We start from the raw sequence: 14871 nt of genomic DNA on the forward strand, positions 1-14871 counted from the left end.
GTCGCAAGCAATAGCAGGCTGTGAGTCTCCCGAATTCTGCAAGAAATTGCTGCAAAACAGCAGGACTCTGTAAGAAATTGTCCAGTTAGCCAGAGCAGACTCTACCTTATCATTACAGACAGAATCACTCGGCAACATCAAAATTACACAATCCGCATCCTCAGCCACTGTGTGCCCCATCTGCACGTCAGAAAATTCTGCAGAACAAAAGACATGTTACAGATGCGGATACAAGTTCCAACACGTTGGCCCATGTCCTGCCATAGGACACCACTGCAATAAATGCGGAGGTGAGAATCATTTCCAGTCCGTCTGCAGAAACATCAGATTCTTTCAATCAGCGGAAACCAGCAGGGAGTCCAGGAGACAGGATGACCATCGCGCAAGGCGGGAAAGCCCACGGCACAATCAAGGGCGTTCCCCCACCAGCAGGAGGCGCAGCTCCCACAGCGACCCACGTGAATCATTGCACAGAGATAGATGGAGCGAAGAGAAAAGAGATCACTCCAGTCGTCACAAGAGCAGGCGGTACTCACAAAGAAGGGCCTGAGACAAAAAGTTAGGCACTTGGAGGAATCTCCACAACGCCAAAGAGAATTGCACTCCTCCTCATCATAAAAAGAGGATACGTCCATGCCATAGGCAACAGTATTGCCAAAGAATACAGTCCGTCATTATTACTACAGCTAAATGGACAAAGCCGTGAATGTGATCAGCGAGGACACCTACAAGTCTCTGACAAGCAAGAAAGAAATAAGCGATGCTGACACGCAAATCTACCCATATGGGTCGAACAAGCCCCTTAAATGCTGAGGCATGTTCACAGCCAGATGGCAATACAAGGACACATGTCTGAAAGTTAAAATATATGTCATTAAAGGAGAAGTACCAGGAGGAAGCATACTGAGTTTCCGGTCAGCTATCCAGATGGGCCTCATATACATAATGTACTAGATCATGTCTGCATACACAAGCAACCCGAAGGACATGGTACAGAAACTTTTTCCATCGTTGTTTAAAGGACTAGGGAAGCTCAAGGACAAACAGATCAAATTACACATAAATACACAAATACCACCGGTCTGTCAACACTGCAGGGGCATTCCCCTCAATATTCAAAAACATGTGCAAAATGAAATCCAGTCCCTTTTAGAACAAGACATATTTGAACCTGCATCAGGGCCCACCCCATCGTACCCATGCCCAAAAAGGAGAACAAGGACAGCATACGAATCTGTGTAGACATGAGGGCCCCTATCGTGGCTATAGAAAGAGAGCGTTATCTCGCACCCCGGATGACGGACATGATGCATCTGCTGCACAGTGCAAAAGTATTTTCAAAATTAGACTTAAACAAGGGATATCACCAGCTTGAGCTACACCCATCCTCCAGATACATCACCACATTCTCCACGCATCTAGGACTTTTCAGGTACAAGAGGCTTAGCTTTGGTGTATCATCAGCACCCGATATATTTCAAAATGAAATTCACGAGGTCATCAAGCATATCCCAAATTGCCTAAATTATAGTCATGACATCCTGATCTTCGGTACCACGCAAGAAATACACAACGACACCTTAAGGAGGGTATGCATGGCATTGGAGGATGCTCATCTCACACTCATCACTGACAAATGCAAACTCAGCAAGTCAACCCTGAAATTCTTCAGACACATATTCTCAAGCAGTGGATTACAACCTGACCCACAAAAGGTTCAAGCATTGGTAGAGGCTCCCACACCCACCTCAGTGTCCGCAGTAAGATAATTTCTGGGAATGGCGAGCTACTGTACATGATACATCCAAGACTTTGTATCAGTGAGCACACCCCTTCGACTACTCACGGGGAAAAATCAAGAATTCTACTGGTCCCATGAATGTGAAGAAGCATTTCAGGAAATCAAGAAAAGCATTGCGTCAGCCTTCTGCATGGCATGCTACGACCCAGACCTCAACACGGAACTGACAGTGGACACCAGCCCCATTGGACTAGGGGCAATATTAGCACAGACACAGCCTGGAGCCTCTCCTACATCCCTGAGGCGCATTGTAGCATATGCAAGTCAAAGCCTCTCATCAACCAAATGCGCATACTCACAACTGGAGAAAGAAAGTCTAGCGGTTGTATGGGCTTGTGAACACTACCACCTGTTTCTGTATGGACGCCCATTCACCATTATCACTGATCACCAGGCTCTCACCACAATTTATGGTAAACCAACAGCTAAAATGCCACCGCGAATTGCGAGATAGGACTCAGGCTACACAAATACTCCTTCAAAATAGTACACCACCCATGGAAAGACAAAAACTCGGCAGGCTTCTTGTCTAGACATCCGCTCCCAGCTCCCGATGAGCGTCAGTCCATCAAAGCGAGCCAATACATACATTTCTTAATAACCAATGCACTCCCTAAATCAATGGCAATTGCTCAACTAGCAGAAGCCCTGAAGAAGGATCACCTACTCCTCCAAACACAGGAATGTCTGCGATCAGGTCAGTGGCACATCAAAGAAAATCTTGGATAACTCATGTCACGAGAGGATGAAAAGCATTTTCACACATTCAAACTAATCAGATACACCCTATCAATGTCTCCGGAAGGGCTCTTGCTGAAAGAAAACAGAATCGCCATTCTGGCAGATCTGCAAGAACAATTGCTCGCACTAGCACACTCAGGACATAGGGGAGTTGTGTCGACAAAACGTAAACTTAGAACCGAGGTATGGTTTCCCCAGATGGACAAGAAAGTAGAACAGCTACTAGGCAAATTCATTGCATGCAAGGCAGTCGCTCCACGCACGTTCCCACAGCCTCTCAAGATGTCAACAATGCCAGCGCAGGTATGGGATGAAGTGGCTGTCGACATGTTTGGCCCCCTGACCAATGGCAAGTATGTGTTGGTAATCATAGGCAAAATGTCCAGATTCCAAGAGGTGCATCTCATTCACTCCACCAGTGCCCAGGCTGTGATACCGACACTAGACAAGACATTTTCAGACTATGGAGTTCCAACCATAGTAAAATAAGACAATGGTCCACCGTTCAGTGGACATGACTTCTCCATGTTTGCGGAACATCTCGATTTTCAACATCGCAAAATTACACCTCTTTGGCCACAAGCCAATGGAACAGTGGAGAGATTCATAGGGAACCTCAAACGAACCCTCCAAATCTGCTCCATCACCAATGGCTCTTTCATGCAGGCCATATGCACTGTACTAAATGGCTACAGAAACCCACCACACAGCTCAACAGGAGCATGTCCCTCAGCCTTGATGATTGGACGAGTGGTAAGAACCCTGCTGCCACACAACCCAAATGGCATCCTTCCAGACACTTAAATTGACATGGCACGGACAAAGGACAAGGAGAGCAAAGCAAAGATGAAGGAATATGCAGATATACGAAGAAGGGCAAAACAATGCAACATCCAGATAGGGCACCAAGTACTGGTACGACAATCACAAATGTCAAATACGTCCCTGCTTTCAAGCCTCAACCAATGACTGTGACCCACATACAAGGGTCCATGATAACGGCCGCAAGTCCTCAAGGCACTATCACACGGAACTCATCATTCTTTCAAAGCTTCAATGGTGACCAAACCCAGGAGAACCCTCATCTCAATTCAGAAGAAGATTCCTCTGACCTGGACTCTGAGTACATAGAAGAAGACAGAGACGCTGATGACAGTGCCAGTGATTGCCCTACAAGCAGCACTCCACCTGTTTGAAGCCCCTCACGAAGAGTGATACGTAAACCCTCCAGGTGGATAGAGTAAATGAACTAACAGGCCCCAGGTTTTGTGTTAAGGAAGGGGGGAGATGGAATGTCCTGTTTCGATTGCTATGGTCGTGGGCTGCAACAAACGTGCAACATCCTATTTCCATGATTACAGTTGTGGGCAACAACCCACGTGTTTGGTTGTAGGTGGGGACTCCCGCCGAGTGCCAGTTTGCGCCTAATTAGTAAATGATTAGCAGCATCACATTCTGGCTCCTAGTTTCATTAGTCTCGTGTCTAATTCCTGCGGTCTATTGAGTTAAATACACATTGCCAGTGAACCTTCAACACAGCATTTGATGCCATCAGGCCCTTCTCTCAAGATTTCACTTCCCCTTCCCTCTCCCTGGCACTTCCCCCTCTCCCTTCCCTCTGCACTTTTGCGCTGTCAGACTTGCATGATCTGGAAGACACAAGGCCTAGTAGGATCGTTTGTCTTGTTCTCCCTCTGCCCCCCTTGTCTTGACATGCCTAGAAACACTTGTGTATTGGCGCATTATAAATGACATATCATATCATATCATACAACCTGGGGGTTCAAATACACAACAAAACGTTTCCATGCCACCTTTCTCTTTGATAGCACACAGTTGGCGGTGTGAAGTCCCGCAGGGGTCCTCCCCATCTTCATTAATGATTAATTGCTGTATTTGTGTCCCAACTGAATTAAATGACCTTCTTCCCCATAGACCAGCCGGGATATGAAAAGAATCCTCTGTCCAACAATGAGGCAAAAGGGAAGGAGAAACAGGGAGCGCCATACGGAATCCGCCAGCTACATTGAGCGAGGGGGTAGGATCACCCAAGAAGTAGCAAAAAAGCAGGTTGATGGGATAACCTAAGACTGTATGGAATGAGGATGCTACTAAAGAGAAGAACTCCAGGGTGGCACAAGGGTGCAACCAGAGGAGTAGGGACAGAGTATATGGGAATGTCCACAGTTGAAGTCCTATTACCAAATCAAAAGGAAGATCCAGGAGAAGTCCAATGTTGAAACACAGCAGATCCAAAGTCCCAAATTATCCAAAACAGTGTCCAAAAGCATCATAATCCAGTAGGGGTAATCTGCAAAGCAAAGTCCAGGAAGCAAATGTAGGTTCAGAGTGTGAGGAATTCTACCATCCGTACAGGGAGAGTGCGTACGCCCGGTCTTTTTGATTTTTTGATAAATGAAAATGAATGATGGGAGACCAACCTCAGAGAAATGAGTGTGGCCATTCCGCACCCATTTGATCTGCTTCTCGCTCCAAACACATAGTCACCTGTACTCTGGGAAAACACAGCCTAGAGGCGGCATCTTCCCCTGTCATATTCACAAGGAATGTGACAGCCCTGGGTACATTGAAGCATTCCCAGAAGGGGGAAGGCACCCCTTCCTCCAGCCATGAGCAGCCTAATTAAAATATCAAAGGCTCCATGGATCTGCATTCCTTGGTCTCTGACTCGTGGCAGTGCAGTGCATATGAATGAGAGATAATTGAGGGAAGCCTATTACGTGGGCTTAGTTGCCAGAGAGACAACAGGAAGACAGGACTAACACCCCTTTGGTGTGTAATGTGTCAACCTGAAGCTAGTTCCCACCCCTCTGTATGAAAGGCAGTGCAATGCATGTCTGGGTCCACTATTTACCGTAGGCAAACCCCTGCAGAGCTGACCCCTTTCAGAGGGGAGAAGCATGTGGTTTGGGAGAGACAAGAAGTCTGCTCGCAGAACATAAGCTTTAATCAAGAGTCACAGAGGGCTCAGTTAACCAGAGAGACACTTTGATCAACAACAAACAGGAAGATGGGTGGGACTTAGGTATATGTTGTCACCCCCTTGTCTATCCTGTTGCAGAGCACTGGACCTGATCTCATGCATTACAGAGGATTGTTGGTGGGGACCCATTTGGCTTTAAAAGAGGGCTGAACCCCTCACTTAGCAGATCATTTGAAGACTTTGCAAGGAGTAAGAAGAAGGACTAATTTGGACCTGAGATGAAGGTACATTTTACTTTACATCATCTGCCAGTGAAGGAAGGGCAGGAGTTCCAGGAGGGAAGCAAGTTCCCTCCCCTAAACATCTCCCAGGGAACAGAGGGAGATACCAGACTCAGAGGACCCATCTAGCAGCACCAGAACCGGTACCCAGCCAGCACACAGCGTGCCCTGCTAGGTTCTGACAGCAAGCTTCCCAAGTGGGAAGTGCCGGAAAGTCTCTGGACAAAGGTCAAGACCGTTACCTGCTAGCACCCTCCTGAGCTTTGAGCCATCCGCCTTGAAAGGACACAGGCCCTGCAGAGAAGCTAGGAGGAGTGCCACACAAGCATCATTCAGCGTTCATCTTTGTAAGGTCAATTTCGAGCCGGTCGAGTCCTCGAACCGCATCTGGCTGCACTGCTGACTGTGGTCACTCCGCAGTCACAAGAGCCATCTGAGACGCCTTGACCAGCATTCCAGATCCGCCAACCAGCACAGAAACAACCATTCTTGATCCTGAGCCGCCGTTCCGGAAAGACTGCAGATGTCTGTCCAGCCTCGCTTTCCGAACTGCCTGCCGCCTGGTACCCACAGCTTTCTCCCGCCACTAACTCTGTCTCATGGGCTGCGAAGGACCATGGAACTGCCTCCATGCTGTTGAGCACCAAGAACTTCTTCAGTTCCAGATACATTGTGGTTCTGCCCCCCTTGTCCTTCTCTGAAGGCCCCTAGAGACAGTTACGACCCTTTGCCCCTTTGGTGTTGAAACCAAATAACCTTGAACAGTAATACTGATTGCTTTACCAACTACCCCCCTGTCAGTATCCAGAGTGCATTCTCTTCCTTTGTGAAACTGTCCTCTGTGTTCCTTTAGAGTGTTTGTTGTAATTGTTGTGTGCTCGAACTGTCTATGTAGAAATAATAAAGTAGATATTTGTATACAACCTTGACTGGACAGTCCCTTTTATCATTCAGTAAATTCTTTTATTTTTGCTGTGTTGCAACTAAGCAACGATCCACGACCTTGCAGAGATAAGGCTGCTGCTCTGTCCACGTTACAACAATTGGACAAGGAGGTCTTAAAATTCACTTGTTTTCCCATCTGTTTGGATCCCTTCTGGTGTACTAGAAGTTTAGGGTTGATTGATGGTTTAGAAACCGATATTCATCCCTGGACCACTGATGCCCCGGAAGTTGATTCATCACACAGAGAAATCACAGGAAGCAAGGATGCATGAAGGTAGCCACACTCTACGAAACTACTGAGAAGCAGGAAGCAGCGTTTCTCCCTTGTTAATATAGGAAGTGGAATCCTATGAGCAGTACACATCATGTGAGTCTCTGCAGTCACGTGATCGTAAGCACGCAGACGACTCTGGTCTTGCGAGCGGGTACGGAGCCCCGCACTGCCCAGACGCTGCTTCCACAGAGGCCGTGCCCATGAGGACATCCTCCATCCAGGGCGCCGAGTGGAGAAGGAACACGTAGAGGGCTGTGGGAATCCCATTGTGGACCAGCTCCCCCGTGTGTACCAGGTGTGGCAGTGACTTCCAGAGGTAAGGAGGGTGCTCCTAGGAGTCGGCCGTGCAACATTAATTTACACTTCATTCCCTTGTTCACACTAATGCAGGATATGAATGGCCGTGTATACAATTGTGCGGATGACAACCAATTAATCTTTGGACTTGCGCACAATATCCATCAATCCAGTTACACACCTGTAGAATGCTTGTTGCTCATCAATAATTATTTTTGGCACATTTTGGTGGGGCAGCCATCAAAATATCGTCAACACCATTGCTACAGAGAAGAGAGAGAGTAAAGGGGCTCCAGAACTGACTTTGTGGTTGGCATGACAACTGGAAATGCAGTAAAAAGGAAAAGCAGTGGATGGGCATCCCCTACTTCGCTGACTGTGAGGAAGCAAAATCATTATGAACAGGGATCAAGTCAGCGGAAAACAAAATATGAATTCACTTCAAGGACATCGTCCTACCGTTGAAGAGATGGAGACAGTACTACTGGTCATAAGTCAGATCACCATGCGTCAATCAACACATAATAAAGGATAACATGTTTATTACATTTCTTATAAATGTATTTCAATATATTAAAAAGAGATTAAATAGTCTACAATACTTGTGCAATGCATAAAATTGTATCGTACAATTAAAGAAATAAAGTGCATACTGCGGTAAAGTGCTAGTGCCAATTGTAAACCTCAGGAAAATATCAACGGGAAATAAATCGATCTTAATAAATCCCGAATGTAAACACAAGGATGACTAGAGGGTATCCTCAGATGAGTGAAGGGGATCACTTGACCGGGGAAACCCACAGTGACCCAAAGATAATTGGAATGTGCAAATAGCAAATGTATATTAATGGCACATTCTACACAATGCAAAGAGTCAAAATAGAATTGATTATAATAATCAGCAAGCAAGAAGTAGTAGTTGACACATAGCATCCCTAACTTGTATTTCTATGTGTATGTGTTTTAGATGTGTTTTTACTCTGGTATTGAGTTTTTTATAGCTATTGGTCCTCTTGCTTGCTGATTTTTATAATCGATTCTATTTTGACTCTTTGCATTGTGTAGAATGTGGCATAGCAGTTCGGGCTGGACTGCCCCTTTTGGGGTGAGACTAAGCCTGATTTGCATATGGTCTTTACCCTTCTGTAATGGCTTGGCAGGCAAAGAATGATGGTCTGGAGGGTTGCCCAAAGAAATGCCAGAGGTTAAGATGAATTTTAAAACTTCCAGCCATCACTTCTTTATTTTCACTTTGAATAAGGCCAATGATGGGAGGGGAGAGAACGGAAATACTGCATAACTAATAGTAATTGATTTAGATCTATCGGCCAAGCCCAAAGCCAGGATTGACCGCTCATCCAGCTCATCCCCTCCTCTGCATACATTATTGGCAAAATCAGCGGACTGCCTATGGACAAAATTCTCATAGTGTTGATCAATTGAATTGATGCCTCCAAAGCCTCAAGAGTAGCTCTGCCTGGCAATTCTGAGGGTGGTGGCAGAGAGAGAGCTAAAGTGGTTGAAATATTCAAGGGGTTTAAGATCATCCCAGATTGCTTGTATGTCACACGGGCTACAGCACAAACGCTCTCCTGCTAGATTCTGAGCCCTTTCTTCATTTGGAGCATTGCATGGGGCAAAAGATAAGCGAGAGGGTTCTTGGATACATGGCGAAATGGGCTCACCAAAACACTCAGATATAGGGGACAGTTCAGCTGTTGACCTCAACGAGCTAGTTGTAACCGTCAGAACGGGAAGCCCTTGAGAGATCGGGGCAGGATGAATAACCAACTTGGTCAGTAAGGACCACTTAATAGTAGACTGCTTTAAAATGTCACTTTGTTTGCCAATCTGGCTAAGAACACGATAGAAAATCCAGAGATGAAACAATGGTAAAAGTTGGAAAAACCCAGAAAGATTTCTAAGGCCTTAGCAGATATTGGTATAGGAAATTCCAATATGCCTTTGACTTTAGCAGTGCTCATAGACAACCCTTCTGCTGTGATGTGAAAATCAAGGAACTCTATTTTGCGTACATGAAATGCACATTGCTCTGCCTTAGTAAACAATGTATTGTGCCATAATCTGAGGAGGACTTCCATAAAGTGCTTCACATGGGTCTGATATGATGGTGAAAAGATCAAAATATCGTCCAGATAGACGATAATATAGGAATCGATTATGTCATGAAGAATGTCGTTCATGAATCGTTGAAACGTGGCACACGCATTACAGAGACCGAAGGGCATTACAGTGTATTCATAAAGACTGTACTGTGTACAAAAGGCGGTCTTTTATTCGTCGTTTTTCTAGATGCTGATCAGGTTGTAAGACCCTCTAATGTCTAGTTTGGTAAAAAATGGTTGCCTGATGTGACTGATCCAATAATACGGAAATCAAAGGTATGGGGTATCTATTCTTCACCGTGATCTGGTTTAACCATCTGTAGTCAATGCACAGTTTTAGGTCCCCTTCCCTTTCAGGGACAAAGAAGATCGAACTGGCAGCCGGAGACTGGGAGGGTCTGACATGACCATTACTTAAAGCAGAATCAATGTACTCCTTCAAGGTCTCATCTTCAGTAGGGGTTAGGGAATAAATACGCCGCCAAGGAATCTCAGCACCAGTAATCAAATCAATTAGTCATACAGACAATGTGGGGGTAAGAACTCTGCCTTACCTTTATCGAACACATCCATAAAGGCCTTTTATTCTTTTGGGGTGCCCGATGTGATGGTTGCCACTAGATGGTCTACAGTGACTAGTGCTTGGCAAGGAAAACGGAACACTGAGGTAGCAGTGAGGCAATGTTCCTGACAGTAAGTAGAGTGAAAGTCATTGGACTCCTCTGCCCAATCAATCCACGGGTTATGTTCTTTTAACAAAGGTATCCCCAGTACTACACCAAACTGGGGAGTAGCTGTAAGGTCAAAAGATAGTGTTTCATTGTGTGTTCCGTGAATCAAGAGGACAAGAGGAACAGTTTGTTGGCTGATAGGACCAGAGACAAGGAAGGATCCATCAACAGCCTGCACTGGTTCAGGGCTTGCTTTGTCCCTTAAGGGCAGATTTAAGGACGTTGCCAGGGTTATACACTGTACCCCCAGAATCAATCGCCACATGGATTGTATGTTTGGTGAGATTAGGGGCTGCAAGAAATGCACCTATCACCATATGGGCAGGAGGCATGGACACCGATGGACTAGGAGGGGACCTAGAGTTTGGGCTCATCCGTGCCCTATGTCTTAGGGATGAGCCTTCTGAAAACCTGAAGTCCTTTTTGGGACATTCCTTAACAAAATGCCCCAACTGCACACAATAGAAGCAGGCATTTGTCAAGCAGCATTATTCACGCTCAGTGGGCATCAAAGTGCATTGAACATCACCTATTTGCATAAATTCTGCAGTGGGTTTGGTTGACCCTGAAGAAAGTGTGGGTTGACTAGGCACAAACCCAGGGTTTCTGTGCGACTCGGATTTTTGTTCAACCCTTTGGGCATCCACCTGCAATGTCAAGTCAACCAGATTCGGGTATTGGGTGGGCAAAGCGGGTAATACGGACAATGCGTCTTTCATGGCATCATTAAGATCCTTATAAAATACCACCACCTCTTTGTTTTGAGGCCAGGAGGTTTTGGCAGCCATTTGGTTAAAGCAGGTAATGTAATATAACAAGCAAGTCCTGCGTTGCGTTATTTCAAGAAATTCAAGATCTTGGATTTGTGCCTTGAAACGAGTGTCAAAAACTCTGGTAATTTCCATAACCAAGAGATAAAAATCATAGAGTATGGGCTGTTGCTTTTTAGCAGCGGATTTGCCTAAGTGGCTGCTGTCCCACTTAGATGAGACAAGGGTAAATGCGGCCTTGGTAGTGGAGTCGGGTAAAGCCTAAGGCCCTCAAAGAAAATACAGTTTTCACTGATTCAGGAAAGTGCAGAATTTCCACAGGCCGCCACTGAATATTTCAGGCGCGGCTAAAGGAAACAGGGTTGGTACATAGACAGGGGCATGGGAGGCATCCGGAGGAGGAGCGCCGGGCTGCGGTTGCTGTACTGCACCATCACCAAATTCCTCATCCGGAGGCAAAGGGTGGCACTCACTCTGTATGGCATGTAGTCATTGGTTGATTGCTGTATTAGCAGCAGTCATGTCTGCTCTAAGCATGGTAATGGCTTGCACTAAGGCAGCTACCTGGTCCCTGGCTGCTTCCATAACATAAGTTCAGGTGGGAGTATAGAATAAAGGCTTCTCAGTCTGTTGCACTGCGATATCCCAGGTGAACTTATACCTATGTGCCCAAGTACCAGCCAGAAAGTTATGGTGTGGAACCAGCTTGTACTCAACCAAAGGCCTTTGTATGGCCTCCTTGGGTTTGTGATGGTGCATTTGTGAGCAGCAGTTTCAGAAAGGGGACCACTCTGGCGGTTTTGAAGTCCCCTTGAGCAGTAGAAATAGGCATGGGCCATGTTAACTTCCAGTTTTACATTCTGTGTGCTTTAAAATGAATTACAGGAATAGCAGATGTATATGGAACTTTAAATCTGTGTTTCTATATGAATCTACATCTCACGTTATTCTGGGTAAAATTAAACATGTGCACATCTAGTCACTGAAATTATATACAGTGATGCTTTACATCAGGCTGCAGTAAGCCTTACACTTTTACATTATTGTGTACTTTAAAACACATAGCATAGATATTCCTTGAATGCAACTCACACTCAAACTGCAAACTAATTTTCCTTACACACGGTATTCAAATTAGAGGGACATGTTAGGAAAATCTAGTTCTGTTTAAGCTTCCGAGTTGCGAGAATGAGTTTTTGTTGATAACATATTCCAGGCTCTTTGGCCTTAAAACATAAGACTCGGATGATTTCAATACACATTCTGCAGAGTGCTGTATTCCTTGAAATGTTGCACAATCCATTCTTTTGTCTTTAATATTTACAATGAACTATGAACTGTATTGAAAAGAAACTTCAAAATGGTTGAAGCTGATTCGTTCTTTTGCTTTATGAAACAAAATGTTCCCAGGCACTTGAACAATTATTTAAACTTGTTTAAGGTACATGACAGCGGGAAAATGTGCAATCCAACACAAAGCAAACTCCTTCGGGCAATGCTTTCTTTTGCTCAGCATGGACGCTTTCTATCATGAGTTTATTTTAGATCCTCATCCTTTGCTCCGAAGTTTATTACAATCAGGATTTGCTCCAAAGTTTATTACAATCTGGATGCTCTGTATGGTGTAAAATAAAAATATAAATGTAAGAAAGAGAAGATACAATTTTGTTTTTAAATCAGTGGTCTCCGACAAAATTAGACAAACTTGTTTAAATGGACTGTTCTTTCACGTTAGATAAGACAACTGTCCATTGAGTCTGCTCTCAGATGTGGATGATACATGGAGTTTTCCTGTGCTTAGGCAGTGCTTGCTTCATAACACTAATTTCTAGCCAAGGGAGGCAGAGTTACAGAAAACAAAGAGGTCCGGAGGGCATAGAGGCCTTTATGCATTTATTAGACTTCCTGATTTCTGCATGATGAGGTACTGCATGCAGCATAGCCCCGATAGCAGTAGGATCACATGATGATCGAGTTACAAACCATGGAATCGCAAATGATAAAATCCAAAATATACATTTAGCAAAGACTTTCTGTTCAATAGTGGAATACCGGTAGCATCGCTCCCCACCCAGTCTCGCCTCCACGCGGCGCGTGGCGCATGCCCGCCCAGGGTGACTATGTGACGTGGGGCACGGGTTGTGACGAGTGCGAGAAAAGGAGCACAATCTTATACATGACTAAAAGGGACACAGCCCCTTTAAGAACACAGATACAGGGAGAAGTGGTAAGAGGGCGGAAAGGGTGGAGCCAAGGGGGAAAACGACAGTTACGTTGTAGGAGTGAATAAAGGCAGTTCACAGCAGGACAGGCTCCATCTCATGATTGCGTGCGAATGTATGAGAGGTAGTGAGGGCCTAACACTGGCGACGAGGCCGACGAACCCTCGTATGTCGGCAGCAGCGGCGGGCTGTGAGCCCAGCAGGTCTGAAGAGCCGTGCGCTCTGTAACGGTGCAGTGGCCCATGTGCCCTGCTGGAGGGCCCGTGTGTCCAGCAGTTTGAGTGGGCCCGTGTGCCCTGCAACAGAGCAGTGGCCCGTGTGCCCTGCTGGAGGGCCCGTGTGCCCAGCAGCTTGAGTGGGCCTGCACGCCCTGTGATAGAGCAGAGGCCTGTGCGCCCTGCCGGAGGGCCCGTGTGCCCAACAATTTGAGTGGGCCTGTGTGTCCCGCAATCGTGCAGGAGCCCGTGAGCCCCGCCGAAGGGCCCGTGTGCCCAGCAATTGTGGTGGGCCCGTGCGCCCTGTGAACGCAGAGGCCCGTGTGCTCTGCAACGGAGTAGCAGCCCGTGTGCCTGCGACAGAAGTCCCTGCAGCCGCCAGAGAAGAGAGGACCGGACCAGCAACAGCGAAGCCGCCAGCAGAGAGAAGACGAGACGCCAGCGACCGCATTGCAGGCCCAGCTGATTCATCGCGCCCGCCAGCGGAGTGAGGAGAAGACGCCTGCGACCGCACCACAAGCCCAGCTGATCCATCCCGCCCCGGAGGGAACGAGAAGAACCATCCGACCAACGCGGTCACAACAGCCCAAGTAAGGAGTTCATACGGGGGCTGGGAAAGGGAGGAGCCACGATCGAGGGAAGCCCTGTGTCTCCCAGAGTGACAACTGGAAAATAATTAATACAACCCAGCGAGGTTAACCCTGTATCTCCCGCCAGACACAAAAAAAAAAGGAGTGGGAACCCCGCGTCTCCCACAACGTGACAGTGCAGAGGGTGAAAAATAGACCCAACAATAAAGCAAACGTATCACGGGCCTAGCAAGACCAAGCCCTGTGTCTCCCACCTAGTGACACTAGAACAAGCAAATAAAAGTAGGCGGGAAGCCCCGTGTCTCTCTCAACGTGACACGCCTAGGTGAACATACTACGGGCCTAGCAGAACCAAACCCTGTGTCTCCCACCCAGTGACACCAAGCCTAACGACCAACGTGAATACCACAAGGAAAATACAAAACGTCACAGCTGACCCACCCCACCAGGCCAGCCAACTCAAGCTCCCAGAAGGAAAGATCACACCCTAACACCTGACAGCGACCACAGCATCACGGGAGACAACGACAACTGGCCCCACGTGCCACCTGAACTGCTAACGCACCCAGCGGCGCCACCATGCCAAATCAGGATGCAGCGGACCCCAATGCCCAAACACCCTCCTCTCACGCTAGCTTAATGAGGAGACCCGCCCCATTCACATTGAACCCGCACCACGATCAGGGTCAACGATGGGAAGAGTGGGTGGAAGAATTTGAGGACTTCATAGGTGCTATCGGCACCCAAGAACCACCCAACATACTCAGCATCTTTGCCAATGTCGCAGGGAGAGAAATTAAAAACATCATACGCACGGTACCCCTGCAAGACCGCACCACGTATGCGAAACTCCTACAAGCCATCAATGAGAAAATTGTCATCTCACCCAATCGTGACTATGAACGATACACTTTTAATCAATGTGGTCAACTTC

General features: G+C 46.7%; 1 protein-coding gene across 1 annotated transcript in view; it reads left to right on the plus strand.

The window, feature by feature from the left end:
• LOC138580939 (NAD(P)(+)--arginine ADP-ribosyltransferase 2-like) overlaps window positions 1-14871 on the plus strand; it is a 174304-nt gene that overhangs the window by 48690 nt on the left and 110743 nt on the right. The gene's annotated exons all lie outside the window — the stretch shown is intronic.

Source organism: Ambystoma mexicanum, chromosome 3p (assembly GCF_040938575.1).
Source record: "Ambystoma mexicanum isolate Mex_15411 chromosome 3p, UKY_AmexF1_1, whole genome shotgun sequence".
NCBI lineage: Eukaryota > Metazoa > Chordata > Amphibia > Caudata > Ambystomatidae > Ambystoma > Ambystoma mexicanum.